The following is a 19772-nucleotide window of genomic DNA, read 5'->3' as shown; positions in this document are numbered from 1 at the left end:
CTGCCAAGAGAATGATTAATGGCTGTTACTTACTTGCCTCTAATGATTGAGTTTCAGGCCCATCCTAAGCATTTTTAATCATTGGCTTATTTCTTAGCACTACCAGTTTCAAAACTCAGTCCAGTGTTTCACGAAATGCTGGGCAGAATGGTACCTGTACTGTCCTAGATAGTAAGACAGCTTTGTCTTTGTTCCTATTGTGCTCCAATCTCTGTGTCTCTTCCTCATTTTGAGACTTAAAATGAAGTGAACAGACAAAGAGGTGCCAGATTACAGAAGCTTTGTATTCCGTGCTATGAAGTCTCACGTTTATCTTCTGTGTGATTACCAAAGAGATTTACTGAGAAGTTTTAAGCAGGGAAGCACTTTTGAAGAAACATGCTGACAACTGTGTGAGACTGGGTTGTAGGGAGCAGAAATGGAGGCAGGGAGGCCAGTTAGAAAGCTGGCAAATATTCCAGGCTGGAGATGATGAGATTTAAACTACAATGCTGGTGGTAGGGTTGACACTGGGCAACGTATCAAAATAAGCACTCAGTAAATATTTGTGGAAAGGAGAGGAAAAGGGTGCACAAAAGAAAGGAAAGAAAGGAAGAAGAAAGGAAGAATAGAAGGATAGAAGAAAGGAATGAGGGAGGGAAGGAAGGAAGAAGGAGGGAAGGAAAGAAAGAGGAGGGAGCTGAAACCCCGTGAAATTCTCCCAGGTAGCAAAACCACATAAACTATATACAATCTTTAAAAATCACATTCTATAACAACAATTCTCAGCCAAGTGGCACATTAGAATCATTTGAGTAACCTAAAAATCCTTGAGGCCGTGACTATATTCCAAACTAATTAAATCAGAACCTCCGCAGGTGGAACCTGGGCCTCAGTATGTTCTAAATGCACCCCAATGATTCTAATGTGCAGTCAGGGCTGAAAATCAGCGCTCTGTAGACTGCCTGCCTCTGAAATCAATCTCTGCCTAATAATCAGTTGCCATGGAAATTTCTCCACCAACTGGGTGAAGGTTGTCCAACCTCCAGGTTACTTTCAAAACTAAAAATAAGTGATGCTTTTCCATCATTGTGATAATAAAATCCTTTTATGATCCACAGTGACATTAAAATACTGCAATAGGACCCATTCTTCCTCTGTATTATACCCCTTAAGGTCTGCTCACTGGACTCCAGTTGGGCTGTATCTAGCTACACACTAAACTGCATCAGGAAAGCAACATGCTAAACTAGACATCTGCTCACTTGCTGGATGGAGTCACCACTAAGGTGCATCCAGCTGTTACTTAGCTGAGTCAGCCATGGTACAGCAGAGGGAACGGGGACAATAGGCTTATAAGGATTCAGTTTGTGTATTGACTTTGCCATTTATTAGCTATTGTGACTTTGGGCAAATCACTTCACCTGCAGTAGATTCAGTTTCCCTATATATCCAATGGTGATATTAATACCTCGATCGAAATCTTTTTTCAAAGATAGAATGAGATAAGATGCATTGCTTTGTAAATTTCAGCTATCACGTGATATAATGGCTATAACAATAATAATAGATGCTTCTCTCTGTTGATATCAACAAAGAAGACAGAATTTTAAGATTAAAGGTAATTGATACAATATCTTTCCTCCATTCTACCAGGTTCCTAAATGTCAACATGCAACGTGGGCTTTCTTGTCTCTCAAATCACAGTCTTTAACAATAATTTGACTTGCCAAAATCCATGACATGTTACATTTTTCTAGGGGTTGCAGGCAATTTTCAGTCTGAGACTTGCTAGGGAGTAAGTGCCCTGATAATAAGGTTAAGTCGCACAAAAGTCCTTCTCATTAACAAATTGTACGGTCTATCTAGAGGTGTTTGTTGACCAAAATGGCTGGAACACTTATGTTCTTGTAGGAAGCATAACTAAACCATGAAATCACTGTCATTCGTTAAATGCCTCCTACACATGATCCCTGCAATTGACAAGTGCACCTCAGTGTTGTTACAGATGCGCTGTTACCTAAAAAGCAAATGAAGAAAGAAAAAAAGAGCAAAAGAATTCATTTTCGACCTAATTAAAGTCATTATAAACAGCCTCCCAGTGTTTAACCTTTTTTCCTCCAAAATCCCAATCTTTCAGCTGAATGCTCAGATCTGGGGCTTCATTGATGTTTTTCTTAATTGCCTTTCCATCACTAATAGGATTCACTTCATTATTACCTCTGCCAAAAGCTGCCTCCAACTTCAAGCCCCCATGCTGAGCCATTTACATGCCTATTTATAATGCACATTTTCACTAAATGCTAAAGTCACCCGCCTCAAAGTTTAGGAAGCTAAATTGGAGCTTGGCCCTTCTAATTGGAAAGCACTGACTTAAATTGTATTTTCTTACCTATCTATAAACTCTCTCTCCAAACTCTTCCTTCTCTGTCCATTTGTCCCCTCATTCTCTTCTTCCCTTCCCTCTTTCCTTTCTCTCCTTCCCAGATTCCTTCTCCCCCGCCTTGTTCTCTCTCCTGTCGTTTCCCATGCCCATGCTCACAATATCCTCACAGAGCCCTCTTACTATTGCAACCACATCTATGACCAGCTCACCACTATCTCTATTAAGCAGCTACTTTACCAAATGATTTTATTTAATCCCAACAAAACTCTGTGAACTAAATTTAATGATTCCAAGTTAAAGATGACGAAATTGAAGAGCAAAAGAGAAAATACAATGACAGAGAATGCCCAGTTTACATATAATCAAGGCAGGATTTGAACCCAGTCCTTAACCACTGGAGAGAACTGAATGAGACCATAGAAATCGTGTGTCCTATCATAGAAGGAGAACCACCCAGAGAGGGACAGCGCCTGTCCAGGGTCTCTTAGTGAGTCAGTGGAGGAAGAGAAGCAGAAAGCCAAACCTACAAACTCCCAATGCCTTGTTCATTCTGTCTCTCTTTCACCAAATCTCCTAGAGAGACACATTCAGTGTGAATCATCGCAGTCTAGTAGAAGAGAATGAGCTGGCAGGGGGAACAGGTCAAAGATGGGGGCAGATTATTGCCTAGTGCTGGGAGAGGGCAGTGGGTGCCAGGTGGGGCTGTGGTAAGTTCTGCTGGTACAAGGCTTTGGGACCTCTGGTCTAGTGAATCTTCTGTTTTCTCTGTGAAGAGGGAGGGCCTCTGTTGCATGTGAGCAGAGAGGTGTTGGGGTAGGGGCTTTGAGGAGAACATGGAGACATTTTTGGAAAATTGGAGACACCTGACCACTTTAGGTGTTGTCTTTGTTTGTTTGATCCCAGCCAAATGTCAACCTTTTGTTGATATCAAAACAGCAATTCTGATGGATGTTTCCTCCATGCCAGGGTATGTGTGTATGTAAGGAGGTGGGGTAGTGTCTTATGGAGCTGGATACGACGAAGGGAGGGCCAACCCCATGGAGGCAGGATTGAGGGAGGCAGCAGAGCCCCAGAGAGGCCGGGAGCTGGAGAAGAGTCCTTGGAGGCCACGTTGAACTCAGCTCCCAGGAACAGCAGGCGCTTTGGGCACAGGCAGTGGGTGGGGCTGCTGCACCTGCTATGGTGGGCTTTCAGGAGGGGCCGCTACCAAAGCTTAACTGCTCACGTGTGTGCGCTAGAAGTAGAGACAGCCAGAGAGAGCTGTGCATTGACATAGCCTCCGCCTTCAAAGAGTTTACAACTAAACTAGAGAAATAAGTAAGGCTAACACTGAAATTATGAACACGATATGGTTTAAATATTTAAAAAAATGCAATGCAAGGAGGAAGGATAAGTAAATTGTGGTCCAGCTCCTGGAACAAATATATGAAGATTTTAGAAATGGAGATTCTACCAATACTTATTGAATGCAGATTATGTGCAAGACTCTGCTTGTTACTGGTTAAATAATACTAAGCAAGATATAGTGCTGGCTTGTAAGTAATTTTAATCAAGTATGAAATGGAACACTGGATGCAGTGAGAGCATAAAGAGAGGAAACTAGCTCATTCTCACTTCCTTGATAAAGTAACATCTAAACTGAAACCAGGAGGATGAATCAGAATAAGGCAGGAGTGAGGGTTGTTCTCTATTTGGCTTCCCTGTCCCTGTCTGTTCTCTCTCCTTCTCTGGCCTGCTGCTCTGTGCCCCAGTGGATGACGTCTGCAGAAAGTAGCACTGGTGCTTCTTTGCCCTGTGGCTTCCGGTTGGAGTTTGGCCAATGGGAAATGTTGACAGGAAATAAGAGGGTTGGGGGAGAGAGACATAAGGCATTTCTACCCTGCTTCCTCCCTGCTGGGATAGAACATCTCAGTGAGTTGTGTTTCTCCATGACTACGGCTCCTGGCAGGAGGCCCCCTCCTCTAGGGTTCTAGGTTCTGGTTCTCAGCTGGCCCCAAACTAGTTGGCCCTAGGGGGATAAGAACTTCCCATCTTGTTAGTTTCTGAGCCTCTCACTATTCTTTTCCTCATTATCCTTTTCTTGTTCCCTTAAACTTGCCTAACATTCAATAACTGGTTCCTACATTAAAGCCTCTTCATTTGAACAGTTATGAGCGAATTCTGTTTCCTACTGGCAAGCTGGCTGATACACCAGATGAAGGTAGAGTGAGAGGTGGGTTGGGAAGAGGGGTAACTTTCAAGAATTATGTGTTGTTCCGTATGGAAGGAATAGAGCATGAAATCAGGTGGAGAGAGGTGAGACTAAAGAAAGATGCTGAACATAAAGGGCTTTGCATGTTGTATGACAGAGTTTCTATGCAATAATGTCGAAAAATGCTTATAGTATATTAAGCAACAAAAAAAAGAATTTTAAAATATATGCAATATAATTTCAACTATGTTATACTTAGGAAAAAGAGTATAATTAAATATATCAAAAAGACAGTGGGTTTTATAATATAGGGGATTTTTTTTATTGAGGTCATAATAGTTTATAACATTGTGAGATTTCCATTGTACGTTATTGTTTGTCCATCACCATATGTATGTGCCCCTTTACCCATAATGCCCCTCCAACCCTGTTTCCATCTAGTAACCACTAAACTGTTCTCTTTGTCTATGTGTTAGTGCATCTTCCACATATGAGTGACATCATATGGTGTTTGTCTTTCTCTGTCCGGCTTATTTTGCTTAACATCATACCCTCAAGGTCCATCCATGTTGTTGCAAATGGGCGACTTTATCTTTTTCTATGGCTGAGTAGTATTGCATTGTATATATATCACATCTTCTTTATCTATTCATCAGTCAAGTGGCACTTGGGTTGCTTCCATGTCTTGGCTATTATGAATAATGCTGCAATGAACATAGGGGTGCATAAGTCTCTTTCAATTCTTGATTTCAAGTTCTTTGGATAGATATCCAGTAGTAGGATAGCTGGGTTGTGTGGTAATTCTTTAATTTTTTTGAGAAATCTCTATGCTGTTTTATACAGGGGCTGCACAAATTTACATTCCTACCAGCAGTGTATGAGGCTTCCCTTTCCTCCATATCCTCTCCAACATTTGTTACTTTTTGTCATGGTGATTATAGCCATTCTAATGAGCGTAAGGTGATATCTAAGTGTAGTTTTGATTTACATTTTCCTGATGATTAGAGATGTTGAACATCTTTTCATGTGCCTGTTAGCCATCTATATATCTTCTTTGGAAAACTATCTGTTCATATCCTCTGCCCATTTTTTAATTGGGCTGTTTGTTTCTTTGTTGTTGAGTTATGTGAGTTCTTTATATATATTGGACCTTAACCTCTTGTTGGATATATGATTTGCAAATATTTTCTCCCAGTGGGTGGGGTGTCTTTTTGTTTTGTTTCTGGTTTCCTTTGTCTTGCAGAAGTTCTTTAGTCTGATGAAGTCCCATTTTTTTATTTTTTCTTTTGTTTCCCTTACCTGAATAGACATGGTATTCGAAAAGATCCTTCTAAGACTCATGTCAAAGAGTGTACTGCCTATCTTTTCTTCTAGTAGTTTTATGGTTTCACATCTTAACTTCAAATCTTTGGTCCATTTTGTGTACGGTGAAAGATAATGGTCTGCTTTCATTCTTCTACGTGTGGCTGTCCAGTTTTCCTAACACTGTTTACTGAAGAGATTTTCCTTTCTCTATTGTATGTTTTTAGCTCCTTTTTCAAAGATTAATTGTCTGTGGATGAGTGTTTTATTTCTGGGCTTTTAATTCTGTTCCATTGATGTGTGTCTGTTTTGGTACCAGTACCATGCTGCTTTTATTACTATAGCTTTGCAGTATATTTTGAAGTCAGGGATTGTGATGCCTCCACCTTTGTTCTTTGTTCTCAGGATTGCTTTAGATATTTGGGGTCTTTTGTTGCCCCTGTGAATTTTAGGATTCTTTGTTCTGTTTCCATAAAGAATGTCATTGGGTTTTGGTTGGGATTGCATTGAATCTGTAGATTGCCTTAGGTAGTATAGACATTTTAGCTATGTTTCTTCTTCCAATTCATGAGTATGGAATGTCTTTCTATTTCTTCATGTCATCATTGATGTCTTTCAATAATGTCTTATAGTTTTCATTGTATAAGTTTTTAATTTCCTTGGTTAAATTTATTCCTAGTTATTTTATTATTTTTGTTGCAACTGTAAACAGGATTGTATTCTTGACTTCTCTTTCTGCTAGTTATTAGTGTATAGAAATGCAACTGATTTTTGTAAGTTGATTTTGTACTCTACAACTTTCCTGTAGTTGTTGATAATTTCTAATAGTTTTCCAATGGATCCTTTAGGGTTTTTACTACATATAAAAATCATATTGTCTGCAAACAGTGAGAGTTTCACTTCTTCCATGTCAATTTGGATAACTTTTATTTCTTTTTCTTGCTTAAGTGCTCTGGCCAAAACCTCGAGTACTATGTTGAATAGGAGTGGTGAGAATGGGTGCCCTTGTCTTGTTTCTGTTCTCAGAGGGATGGCTTTCAGTTTTTCCCCACCAAGTATGATGCTGGCTGTGGGATTATCATATATGGCCTTTATTATGTTGTGGTACTTTCCTTATATATTCATTTTATTGAGAGTTTTTATTATAAATGGATGTTGAATCTTGTCAAATGCTTTTTATGTATCTATTGAGATGATTATGTGATTTTTATTCCTCATTTTGTTAATATGGTGTATCTCATTGATTGATTTGCAGATGTTGAACCATCCCTACAACCCTGGTATAAACCCCACTTGATCATGGTGTATGATCCTGTTCATGTGTTGCTGTATTTGGTTTGCCAATATTTTATTAAGGATTTTTTCATCTATGTACATCAGTGCTGTTTGCCTGTAATTTTCCTTCTTTGTGTTGTACTTGTCTGGCTTTGGGATCAGGGTAATGTTGGTCTTGTGAAATGTGTTAGGAAATGTTCCATCTTCATTTTCTTTTTTTTGTATTTAATCTCCTTTGAATGTTTGGTAGAATTCTCCAGAGATGCCATCTGGTCCTCGATTATATTCTTTGGATGTTTTTTGATTACTATTTCAATATCTTTCCTAGTGATTGGTGTATTCAGATACTCCATTTCTTGGTGCAGTCTTGGGAGGTTGCATGAGTCTAAAAATTTATCCATTTCTTCTAGATTGTCCAATTTGTTGGCATACAATTTTTCACGATATTTTCTTATAATCCTTTGTATTTCTGTGCCATCCATTGTAATTTCTCCTCTATCATTTCTTTTTGTTTTTTTCCCCTACATTGAGAATATCGTTTAATTCTATGTGGTAACATTGGTTTATAACATGATATAAATTTCAGGTGTACATCAGAATCCTCTTTCATTTCTAATTTTATTTATTTGAGCCTTCCCTCTTTATTTTTTAGTGAGTCTGTCTGAATGTTTGTCAATTTTGTTTATTTTCTAAAAGAACCAGATCTTAGTTTCATCGATCCTTTCTACTGTTTTTTTTTAATTTCAAATTCATTTATTTCGGCTCTAATTTTTATTATTTGCCTCTTTCTGTTGACTTTGGGCTTTGCTTCTTCTTTTTGTAGTTCTGTTAGGTGTAGTTTAACATTGCTTATTTGAGATTTTTCTTGTTTGTTAAGGTGGATCTGTATTGCTGTGAATTTCCCTCTTAGGACCAATTTTACTTCATCCCACATGGGTTGGTATGGTGTGTTTTAATTTTCATTTGTCTCCAAGTATTTTCTGATTTCTCCTTTAATTTCTTCTATGATCCATTGGTTGTTCAGCAGCATGTTGTGCAGTTTCCACATATTTGTCACTTTCCCAGTTTTTTTCTTGTAGTTGGCTTCTAGTTTCTTAGCATTATGGTTAGAAAAGATGCTTGATATGATTTCAGTCTTAAGCTTGTTGAGGTTTTCCTTGTTTCCCAACATATGGTCTATCTTTGAGAATGTTCCATGTGCAGTTGAGTAGAATGTATCTTCTGCTGATTGTGGATGGGGTGTTTTATATATATCTATTAATCCCATCTGGTCTACTTTTTCATTTAATTCCACTATTTCCTTGTTGACTTTCTGTCTGGATGGTCTATCCATTGAAGTAAGTGTGGTGTCAAGGTCCCCTACTATTATTGTCTTGCTATTTATATCTCTTTTTAGGTCTGTTAATAGTTGCTTCCTATACTTTGGTGCTCCTGTGTTAGGTGCATATATATTTATAAGTGCTATGCCCTCTTATAAGTATATAATATTATATACTGCCCCTCTTTGTCTCTCATTGCCTTGTTTATCTTGAAGTCTGCTTTGTCTGGTATAAGTAAGGCAACACCTGCTTTCTTTCATTGCCATTAGCATGAAGTATCACCTTCCATCCCTTCACTCTGAGCTTGTGTTTGTCTTTAGGGCTGAGATGTTTCCTGGGGGCAGCATATTATTGGATCTTGTTTTTTAATCCATCCAGCCACTCTGTGTCATTTGAATGGAGAATAATTCAATCCATTTACATTTAGAGTGATTATTAATATATGGGGCTTAATGCTGCCATTTTATCACTTGTTTTCCATTTGTTCTGTATTTCCCTTGTTTCTTCTCCCATGCATTTTGGGCTGCCAGTTCAGTTTGATGGTTTTCTATCATGGTTTTGTAAATTTTCTCTTTATTTTCACTTGTGTCTCTGTTCTGATTTTTTGTTTAGTGGTACTGTGAGGTTTGTAGAAAAGATCTCATAGATCAGATAGTCCATTTTCTGATAGCCTCTTAATTCCTTAGTCTAAACATGCCCCATCCCTTCCTCTTCTCTAAGTTATTGTTGTCACAACTTATTATTTTGTGTTGTGAGTTTGTGGTTAAAATGAAATGATTACAGTTATTTTGGGTGTTTTCCTTCCCTTTATCTTTATTGTTATAATTAAGTGTTTGCTAACCTCCTCTGATAAAGAACAGCAATGTTCTGATTTTGTCTCCCTATTTATCTCCCTGCTCAAGGCTTTGTAACTCTGTTCTCTTTTTTTATTCAGGTATGAGAGCCGTCTTGATTAATTCTTGTGGGAGGTCGATCTTGTGGTGACGGATTCCCTCAGCTTTTGTTTATCTGGGAAAGTTTTTATTTCTCCATCATATCTGAAGGTTGTTTTTGCTGGATAGAGTATTCATGGCTGAAAGATTTTATGTTTCAGAATTTTGAATATATCATTCCACTCTCTCCTAGCCTTTAAGGTTTCTGCTGAGAAATCCACTGAAAGCCTCATAGGGGTTCATTTTTAGGGTATTTTCTTCTACCTTGCTGCCCTTAATATTTTTCCTTTGTCATTGATTTTTGCCGGTTTTATTAACATACACCTTGGAGAAGGTTTTTTTGCATTAATATTGTTAGGAGTTATTTTAACTACTTTTGCTTGTAGTTCCAGCTTCGTCCCAAGGTTTGGGAAGTTCTCAGCTTATATTTCTTTGAACAAGCTCTCTGCTCCTTTCTCCCTCTCTTTTCTCTCTGGAATACCTATAATCCTTATGCTGCATTTCCTAATTGAGTCAGATATTTCTCAGAGAATTTCTTCATTTCTTTATAGTCTTAATTCTCTCCCCTTCTCCATCTGAAGCATTTCTATATTTCTGTCTTCTAACTTGCTAATTCTCTCCCCCATAATATCAGCTCTGTTATTTAAGAAATGCAGATTTTTCTTTATCTCGTTCCTTGTGCTTTTCATCTCCAACATTTCTAATTGGTTTTTCTTTATAGTTTCAATCTCTTTTGTAAAGAATTCCCTGTATTCGTTAATTTTATCCCTGATTTCATTGAACTGTCTTTCTGAGTTTTCTTGTAACTAGTTGAGTTTTTTAATGATAGCTCATTTGAATTCTCTGTCATTTAGATTATAAATTTCTGTCCCTTCACTATTGATTTCTGGGTGCTTGTCATTTTCCTTCTGCTCTGGAGTATTAATATACTACTTCGTACTATTTGATGGGGTGGATTTGTGCCTTCTCATAGTGGTAGTATCTTGGCATGGATTCCACCTGCTTCTGCTGGGGGATGGGCAGGAGCTGTGTATTTTGGGCCTGCTGCAATCCCTGGCAGCTGTACCTGTCCTTTGGGAGCTATGTTTACAGAGCTTGTCTGCATTTACCCTCTTGCTGCCACTGCTTTACAAATGCTATGCATAGGTGCTCTGGTGGAGGTCCCTTGCTCTGGCTGACCAGTGAAGCTGGTTCAGTAAGTGGGGGAAGGGGCACTTTCTTTCATTTGCATGATACCAGATGTGCTTGCTCTCTGCCCTCCTGGGCTGCTAGGCTTGGTGAATATACCCCTGAAATTGCTTAGCTTCCTCAATCTGGAGCTTTCCCATGGGCTGCGAGGCAATTTGGAGAGCAAAAGTGTTCCTGTGGAGGACTGTCCCTCCCCCTTCTCTTCTCAGAGCTGCACACGGTCCCACACTCTAGGTTGCTGCCATTAGGACAGGGAGATGAGATCCTCTTACATCCTTCCACTGCCTGCCAGTGGGTCTGGCACCTCCACCTTAAGATGTATGGCTGCATGGGTCTCTCAGGTGTCTATTGTGTTGTGTGAATGTCTTCTGTTAGTGAATGTCCTTTTCGTTATATCTTAGTGGGAAGAGTCTAAGGGAAGAGCTCCTTCTGCTATGATCCTGACATCACTCCTAGGGGATTTTTTCCTTATCTATGTAGTGAACTTTCTGAAATGGACTACATTCATTTTATGAATTTTAAAATTCACCTTTTAGATAGCCTGAACAGCTTATCACTTGTAATTCCCTTGAGAACATTGGAGGAAACACATATTCTGATTAGTTTACAGCCTTTCTCACAGCATCTGCAATTCTGTGCAAACAGGAAGCCCTAGCTCTCCAAACAAGACCAACCAACAAGCTAGGGATAGTGGAGATTTCCCAATGAAGCACAGGAGGAGGAAATTTTTCCATATAAAGGCTGACTTTGGGGAAAGAAATGTTACCCAAAAACAGGATGCTCCACTAACAATCCCAAAGCTAGGATGTCTCAGAGATTAGGCCATTTCTTGAGAAGCCTTTCCCATGTGTTGAAGAAGTTTTTGAGTAGGTTCTTAGAAGAGACAGCAGTCCAAAACACACAAATATAGCATGGTCAGACAGGAGATCTCTTATGAGATGGAGTGAAGTTAGTGAGGGCAGGCAGTGGTCATCCTAGTACAGTGCAGGAAGATGAGTTCTCAACCAAAGGACATTGACTGTTACCACCCTACTTGCAACAGTAGTAATAATAATGACCATAAGAACAAGAGTTCCATATATTGATTGTTTATTACCATTATTTCCTTGATTCAAAAAATTATATTGCTTTTTGTTTTGAAAACAACCTCAAATATATTATGATCACTATGCATATTCAATTGTGTTATTTTGTGTGTGTGTGCTTGAAAAGTTGCTATTAACTTTGAGAATATACCTTACAACCAATGACATCTAAGAACCAAGGGACTATAGTGTGCCAAAAACTATGCTAATTCCTTCACATACAACACTGCTTTTAATTCTCATGTGTGTATGATATTATTTTTATTTTATATGTGGGAAAACTGAAGCTGAGTGAGGATGGAGTATCTGCTAAAGACAACATTGTGAGGAGTGACAGAGCTGAGATTCCAACCCTGGTTCAGCTAATTCAAATATCCACACTTTAACCACTCTTAGCCATTGTCTGTAGTGGGATAGAGAGTGTGAGGCAAGAACATGACTTCAGGTCACACTTTTACTAGTCCTTCTTCTGTTCTGTTTTCATTATTCTTCTATTAACTACTTTGCAGAGTTGCTCACAAAGAGAGGTGAGTTTGTGAGTTTATGCTGATTTGAATTTTTGGTAGTTGTATCTGTCATTGTGATTAATCCATTTGTATTTTTATTTTATACATCAACATCTGTGAATTTGGTTTATATGATGCTGTCTCTGACAGAAGGAGCCACCCTCAAAGACAACAAACTCAGGTAGGTTCTTCTTAGAACCTTCCTTCCCCTGCCTCTAGTTTTGGGCATCTCTTTTGAGCTCTGCATTTCCACTTGTATCATGCCTGGGACTTGGCCTGGCCAAGAGGAGAGCCCATCCATGAATAAGGATGGATACATGAATCAAGCTATTTCTTAAGCAGACTATGAAATGTCAACACAGATGGAATCTTCTAACTCTTAGAAAAAATACATTTCCTGATAAAGGGAAAATCTGGAGAATAGCTCCCAGAGTTGTCAACATCTTTAGAGTCAGAAACCAAGAACTCAAACAGCTCCCAAACTTTTGGGAGTAGCGGCCTGGATTTATGGTGCAGCAGAGAGGGCAAAGCCTCTGATGACAATGGCAAGTGATTGAGAGCCAACACTGTCATCTTACTTCCTGTGGATTCTCCTGTCCCTCTGTCTAGGCTCTGCCTATGTGGCTAAATCCAGCCAGAGGACAGAGGCAGCCACTAACAGCCAAGAAACTGCATGCAAAAAGGACAATGCACATTGATGATGTGCCATGGGACGACCCCTCAATAATATTACTGTGTTAATAAAACATTGCAGGAAGGAATAATGTCTCACAGGGAAGAGCTGGACCAAGAGTTCTGAGAAGAGCATGGCTCATGATCAGACTTACTGGGGTTCAATTATCAGTTCTACCACAAACTCTGTCTGCGACCTTGAACATGTTTGTCCACCTGTCTGTCTTAATTTCATCATCTATAAAAGTAGATTAAGTTAAACCTACCTATTAGGGTGAATTTTATTGATAGGTGATTGTAAAAGCGTAAGTATCTGTATCAGACATATGTAAACAACAAATGTTACTTTGTTTTTAAATTCTTCTGCTTAACCCGTTTTCATTTCTTACTTGAGGAAATCAATGCCTGGAGTGAAGAGTTTTTCTGAAGTCACCAAGCTGTTTCTTGGTAAATGGTGGTGTACCAGAAAGTTCACTAAATCAGGGAGAAATGAGTCTGAGTCTCAACTTTACTCCTTAATGTGATGTTGGGAAAGTAACTTCTGTAATCCTCAGTTTCCTTGTAGATATAAGGGGGATAATGATGCTGTTCTTCCTGAATCTCTGGCATGCGGTTACTTTATGTACCACTAAGAAAATTGTCCAAGCTAAGGAGCATAATAGCAGACCCCCGCATAGATTTGGGAGGCCAAGAGTCTATGCCCTCAGTGTAAGGGAAATAATCAGAAGCATCCAGGAAGTATGCATGTCTCAATCTTAGAGATGGGGGAATCTCTCTTAAGAACTTGAACCACAAGTATTCAGGCCAGCTTTCCTTCTGGATTTGCACTCCCACTATACTCTCCCTACCTCCCAAAAAAGGCAGGACACTCTCAAGTAGAAAATTGAAAATGGGCTCAGGTTGATAGTGCCCCATGTGACTAGTGGAAGCAAACTTCTTTGGAAGAACTTCAATAGCAGCCCACAGAGATTGCAAGACATTTTAACATCCATTTGAAATTCAAAGATGTTCAAGTGTGAAAAGATATATATCTTAGAATTGATGAAATATGGCAGATATGGTAGTACCTCTCTCATATGATTATTGTAAGTATTGTAAGTTTCCCTCTGCTTTTAATGATTCATCTTAGGATAGTCCATGTGTCTTTATTTATTCACAAGGATATACTTCTGTCAGATTTTAACCTCAAATTAAGGCATCCTTGATTGTACTTGAAATGTCCCACAATAGTTTAAAAGTTCATTTTTCTTAAGAGTTAAGAAAAGTCAAAGTTTCTACTAAATTCCTCCTTATCACCTGCGGTTTCTATTCTAATCACCTGGTGTTCTTCATTATATTCTTTAGCGTTGAAATATGTTACTATGTCAACAGTCTGCTGCTCTGAAATTTAGCCCTGGACAAAGAAGGCAAAGGAATCCCAGAAGAAGCCATTTTCCATGCCTGGATTCTAATAATGAGGATGGTAATCAGCTTGCAATCTTTTATTTTTAGGTCACAGTAAGAGACTTTGTGAGGGGTTAATTCATTCAAGACCATGAGAGGGGCGTATCTACTTTTCTTATCCATAACTAATTAGGGAAAGACAAAGGGGTTTTGAGGGGGATAGCAGAGCGTTGAGGAAGAGCGAGGAATCAGCAAGTCTGCAGAAGAATGGGACGCCCATCCTTTCCACACACCACTGCCTCCTCATGATGCTATCTGCTTTCCAATTCCCTTGCCCATGTGGGTTGAGGGGACTAAGGGCAGCGTGTGAAAGCAAGACTAGAGTTTTGCAAGGAAGTCGCATGCAGAAGGGCTAATCTCAAAATCTTCCAACCTATCACATGTGACAAAACATGGAAGAGTTGTTCTGAAAGCAAGGGCCCTGGGCAGGAAGGAGACTAATGAAGAAGTTTAATGGTATAGAAATATGTATCCATCCATTTATTCATCTGGCAACAATTTATTGAGTACAATCCAAATGCCATATACTCTGCTAGGTACAGAGGAGAGGGACAAAGCCTCCATGCCTCTTGTTAGGCAGCTTTTCTGTCAGGCTACCATTACAACACACACTAGCAGAGAAAGGAAGGCCTTTCTTCTTCCCCAAATGCATGAGTATATTCCTCTTTCCTTCCTTCCTTCATTTGTTTGTCAATTCAGTAACTATTTGAACACATGCTAATGTGCAAGGCATGTGGTCAGTGTGGTCCTCAAGGAAACTTACAGTCTAGTAGATCTATACGTTTCTGTTTCCAGGATATGCTACAAGGTCTTGCTCAGAGTAGGTGCTCAACAAATCTGTCAATAATGCTGGTGACAAGAAGATGATTTAGCGATGAGACTTCTTTTCAATATATTTCACATTTAAAAAAATTGTTTGACGTGAATCTCAAGTAGCTATTAATTACCAATTTTAATATAATGGCACTAATTACTGTAGAAGGTTAGTCTAAGAAGGTGTCAAGTGATCCATTAGTGTGTAATTGTTTTTTCATAAATAAGTTGATTACTAAAGTTTTAAGAAAAAAGTTGAGCATTTTGTATAATTCCTCATACAAGATTGGCAAGAAAATTAGACATTAACTTAGATGGTGCTTAATAAAAAATATGATTTTCACAAAGTGCAGCTTCTCTTCATATTCCATCTGAAAGCTCCTTTATGAAGGACCTTGGAGATGAGTTTATGGAAGGAACAAAAGAATTAATATTTGAAGCACAGGTTCAAGGCTGTGATCTCAACTGCTACCTTTGCATTAAATACTCTGAAAGACCACTTCTTCATTCAAACTCTGAAGTTAAGCCCTTGCTTGTTCCACTGGTCAGTGTTGTTGAATGAACCAAGAAGAGGTAATAGGCGTGAAATGCGTTAAGACGTACATTATGGTTAGGATTCTTATTATTGGGATGCTATAATAATACGCACTAGAAAATGCAGGAAAGATTTTTCTCTGTCTCACATTTCTTCTCTGATTTAGGACCACACTGAAAATAATCCACATCTGGCCAGGATGTGAGGCCAATGTTTGAAATTCCTCCCTTATAGATCTTGAAAGTGGTTCCATCTTTGGGATTCCTTCTACTCAATTTTAATACTCTTGGTTGGTTACCCTAGGTGATGAAAAGAGAAGGGACTCAATCCACCTGCCATTGAACCCCAGCCCTTACACTTATTGGTTATGAGGCCATGGAAGGACTGCTTAGCTTTTCTGAGCATAGAAGCCTTGGCAGGGAAAACTACTACCTGGAGTGGTGACTGGAACATATGATTTACACACAAAAATTGTATTTCCAAACCCTCCATCATGATGAGGCAAGAAAAATATAAGATGTTTCCCTCTTCAAACTTCTTCAGGAAGGAGTAGCTTTGTTAGGGGCAATGACCCTTAGGAAAGATGTAACAAAGTGGAAAGATGTAGACAGAGGAGATCTATGACTGTGTTACCTGGGCTTAGCTTCTTAAACTCTCTGACACAGGTAAACACAGATAATTAAAATCACTGCATGCTTTCTGAATTTGGAGCATGCTGCTAGAGACTTTTCAAGTAGCTTCCTCCCTATCCACTTTCATCATTTCCCTTGCTAACAAACACCTAATTAAGTTCAGGGTGGCCATATGCCCAGCTTAAACAATCAAATTCTCCAGCCTCATTTGCAGTTTGTGACACAATTCATAATGATGAGATATAAATAAAAGTCACTCCTTGGAGCTTTGGAGAAAAGTTTCCAATTGCAGACAGACTCAGCTGATATTCATCCTTTGCTCTTTGATCTTCTCTTTCTTCTTGTCTGGAACACGGAGGCAACGATGGAGACTGAACAGCCATATCGCAACTCCAGTGTTTCTTGTTGCAGGAGAAAATTAAAATTGCCGTTTGGTTAAACCACTGTGGTTGAACTTCCATTACATAAAACTAAACGCATATTGTGAGTGCTATAAGGACTTCATGAAATAATAAAGTTCTTCTGCAGCATCTGATGTATGGTGTCAGACCCTCATTAAATGTTACTTCCCTTCTTTTTTCTTTCCAAGGTAGAAACACACAAGGACTCAGGATCAAAGCTCTGTCTGGGAGAAAGGGTGCTCTGCAGTTATCTTGATTATGAAGAAGGTGGTAACCAAGTAGGGTGCAAAGTCAGGAGATGAAAAATGGAGGCCTCACCCTCAGGAGGGAGGCAGTGCTGCATATTGTGCCATCCTTTCTGCAAATGAGGAAACTGAGACTTGGCAAGGATAAGTAACTTCACCCGGTTGAAACATCATGAAAACAGTGATCACTGAAGCTCTCTGATTCTGATGACTATATGCCCATTTCATTGTCCTTCAGCAGGGGGATAGGCAATGTCCCTGAAAAGACTTTATAATTTGACTCTCATTGTATAGTTTAGGCTTCTTTGGAACCTTCATTTTTTCAAGAAATATGGGAAAAGAAAGATAAAGAACTTGTGTCTTCTCCATACTAATCTCTTCTCAGAGTTCCCAACACACAGGGAACTATGCTCACAGTTTTCAAAGACTAAAGGTACTGAAGGCTTAGACAGAGACTCTTTGCCAGGCCATTGGTCCTCATGGTTGTGCAGGCAGCCAAGGACCTGAAGATGACGATGTAAAGCGATCCCCTAGGAAGTGTACTGCAGCGTGGGCTCTCGGCGTGGACCACTGAGACTATTTGGGCTCCAAAACACAGCTCCCTCTTTTTTACCAACTGTTTGATTAACCTTGGATACATAACTTAACCTCTCTGCGCGTCATTTCACTCAAGTGTCAAATGGATATAATACCTAATTTGTAAAGTTGATATAAAGAGTAAATTAATCTGATTAAAATGCTCAGTCCAGTGCCTACCACATAGTAGGGGCTCACTAAACCTTAGCATCGTTAGTATTATTTTTAGATTTTACTTTTCCAGTCTACCAGAAGAAGTAGGAATAGGTTTATTGTCAAAAAGATCTAACCATGTTATAAATATGCAGGAGGCAATCAAAAGTATGTGTCTACATGTTTATGGTGAAAGAGAGCTGTTGAAAACTAAGCATCTCAGCTGTTTCTGAGCTTTCTCATTAACATTTGTTTGTTCTTTTTGATTCCTTTTGTTTTCTGCTAGCAGACAAGTGGTAGCAGGTGCCAAAGTTTAAGGAAAAATATGGGAGAAAATTTTAAATGGGGTTATCTATTCATTAACTCTTTTTCTCCCTGCAAATTTTGTAGGGCTGTGAAGGAGAAGAATATAACTCAGGAAACCAATCATCTCGTGCAGAAGAGTCCTGTGTTGGGCTTCTAGAAGGCTGGGCTGAGTCTGCGCAGCACAGGCAGCTGAAGAGCTTTCCAGTGAGACCTGAGGTCATGGGTTTTAATAAACTGGGCTAGGCAGAGGGTGACCAGTTGTCCCAGTTTGCCTAGAACTTCTCTGTTTTTAGCACTGAAAGTGCCGCATCCTGGGACAGCCCTCAGCACTGGAAAACCGTGATGCCTGGTCACCCTAGTGAGAATTAAATTCAGCAGCAGGTGAGATGGTAAACCTAACTAGACATGCAAATCTGCAATCGACATTCAACTCTCATCCTTCGCCTGCCACCTGCCATCTTTATCAACCGCTAAAGGAACTAACCACAGTCCCCCAGTAGACGATCCTGCTTGGTCAGACAGAGAGAAATGACAAAGTGCAGCAGCTGTTTCTCTTCTGCTGCCCCTTACTATCTCTTCTTTGCTTGTTTGTTTGTTTGTATGTAGAATGTATTTATGGGTGTATTTTTCTCTCCGTAAGCTGAATGGTTGACTTGTGCTAGTGGCAATGGCATTAGCAGGCAGCACAAACCCTGAACAAAGACTTAGTTGATGTGGTTAACCAGTGTGTCAAGTACAAAGTAGGTATAGTATGTTCAAAGACTCTCTACATGGATCTAATAAATGAGATAACAGACAAAAAACTCATTTGTTCTAGAAAATGCAATCTAGTACATTAGAGGGAGCCCAGAAAGAAGAAATGTTTTTTAATAGTCATTTTTTTGAGCACTTAGAATGTGCCATGTGTTTAACTGTGCTCTCATTTAATCCTTCAACAACTCTGTGAGGTTGAAGTATAGACACAAGAAGAGGTTCAGGACAAGTTTGTGGATGGAGAATGTAGTTTTCAGTTCGAGCTATGCTAAAAACTTGGTGAATCACCTTGCATATGTCTTTTAGCCACAGCATAACTCTTTATATTTATCTGTAAAATAGGTCCTCCTCATTTCCCAGGGTAAGTTTCAGGATTGCATAAGAGAATAAACATGAATTTACTTTGTAAAATGCCATCCAGGTATAATCCTGTCTCCCCTAATACATACACATACACAGACACAAACACAGACATACACACAACACGTAAACACGAACACACCTAGTAAATTTTGGAAATTGTTTTAATCTTTCTAATGACCACAACCATGAAATGATTTGGGAGTGGGAACAAAGGCTTTGGTCTTTGTCAGAGTCCTGCCACCACCTGTTCAAGCCACACCAAAAAAACACACAATGTCAATACAAAGTGCCCAGCCTTCCCGGGGCAGCTTCCCTCTAGTCCTTTCTAGTCGGAAACTCCACACTCCATCCCTGCTCTATGCCACAATTTCACATCTATACATCTCAAACTTTTGACTTTGGACCATCTGTTGGAAATAGAGACACAAGTAAAATATTAGAGCTTAGAGTACTGATTAAACTCCAAGTATTTGCAAATCTTATCTAACAAAGCAAAATGGTTCAAGTTATCATTCGTATCTTGATATCTTGTGAGATTTTGTTCTTAGCCTTCAATTTCACCCAGTGATTTTGTAGTGATTCTCTTTTTTACAATGGGTAAACAGCTTGTTTTAATACATGACGATTTCTCATTTCTGCCAGATGTGATGAGATTTTTGTGTATCAGAGCAGGCCAAAGGATGGCAACTTCTAGGCAATTTGGCATTTGAAGAATGG

General features: G+C 39.2%; 1 protein-coding gene and 1 long non-coding RNA gene across 5 annotated transcripts in view; one reads left to right on the top strand and one right to left on the bottom strand.

Annotated features, from left to right (window-relative positions):
• TENM4 (teneurin transmembrane protein 4) overlaps positions 1 to 19772 on the bottom strand; it is a 2707421-nt gene that overhangs the window by 1543238 nt on the left and 1144411 nt on the right. The window lies entirely within an intron of this gene.
• LOC106783416 (uncharacterized) lies at positions 4313 to 18742 on the top strand. Its single transcript, XR_001381184.3, has 4 exons — positions 4313 to 4565; positions 12314 to 12344; positions 14180 to 14297; positions 16848 to 18742. It is a non-coding gene; the product is annotated as an uncharacterized lncRNA (long non-coding RNA).

Source organism: Equus caballus, chromosome 7, assembly GCF_041296265.1.
Source record: "Equus caballus isolate H_3958 breed thoroughbred chromosome 7, TB-T2T, whole genome shotgun sequence".
NCBI classification, from domain to species: domain Eukaryota; kingdom Metazoa; phylum Chordata; class Mammalia; order Perissodactyla; family Equidae; genus Equus; species Equus caballus.
This window is presented reverse-complemented; position numbering and strand designations above follow the sequence as displayed.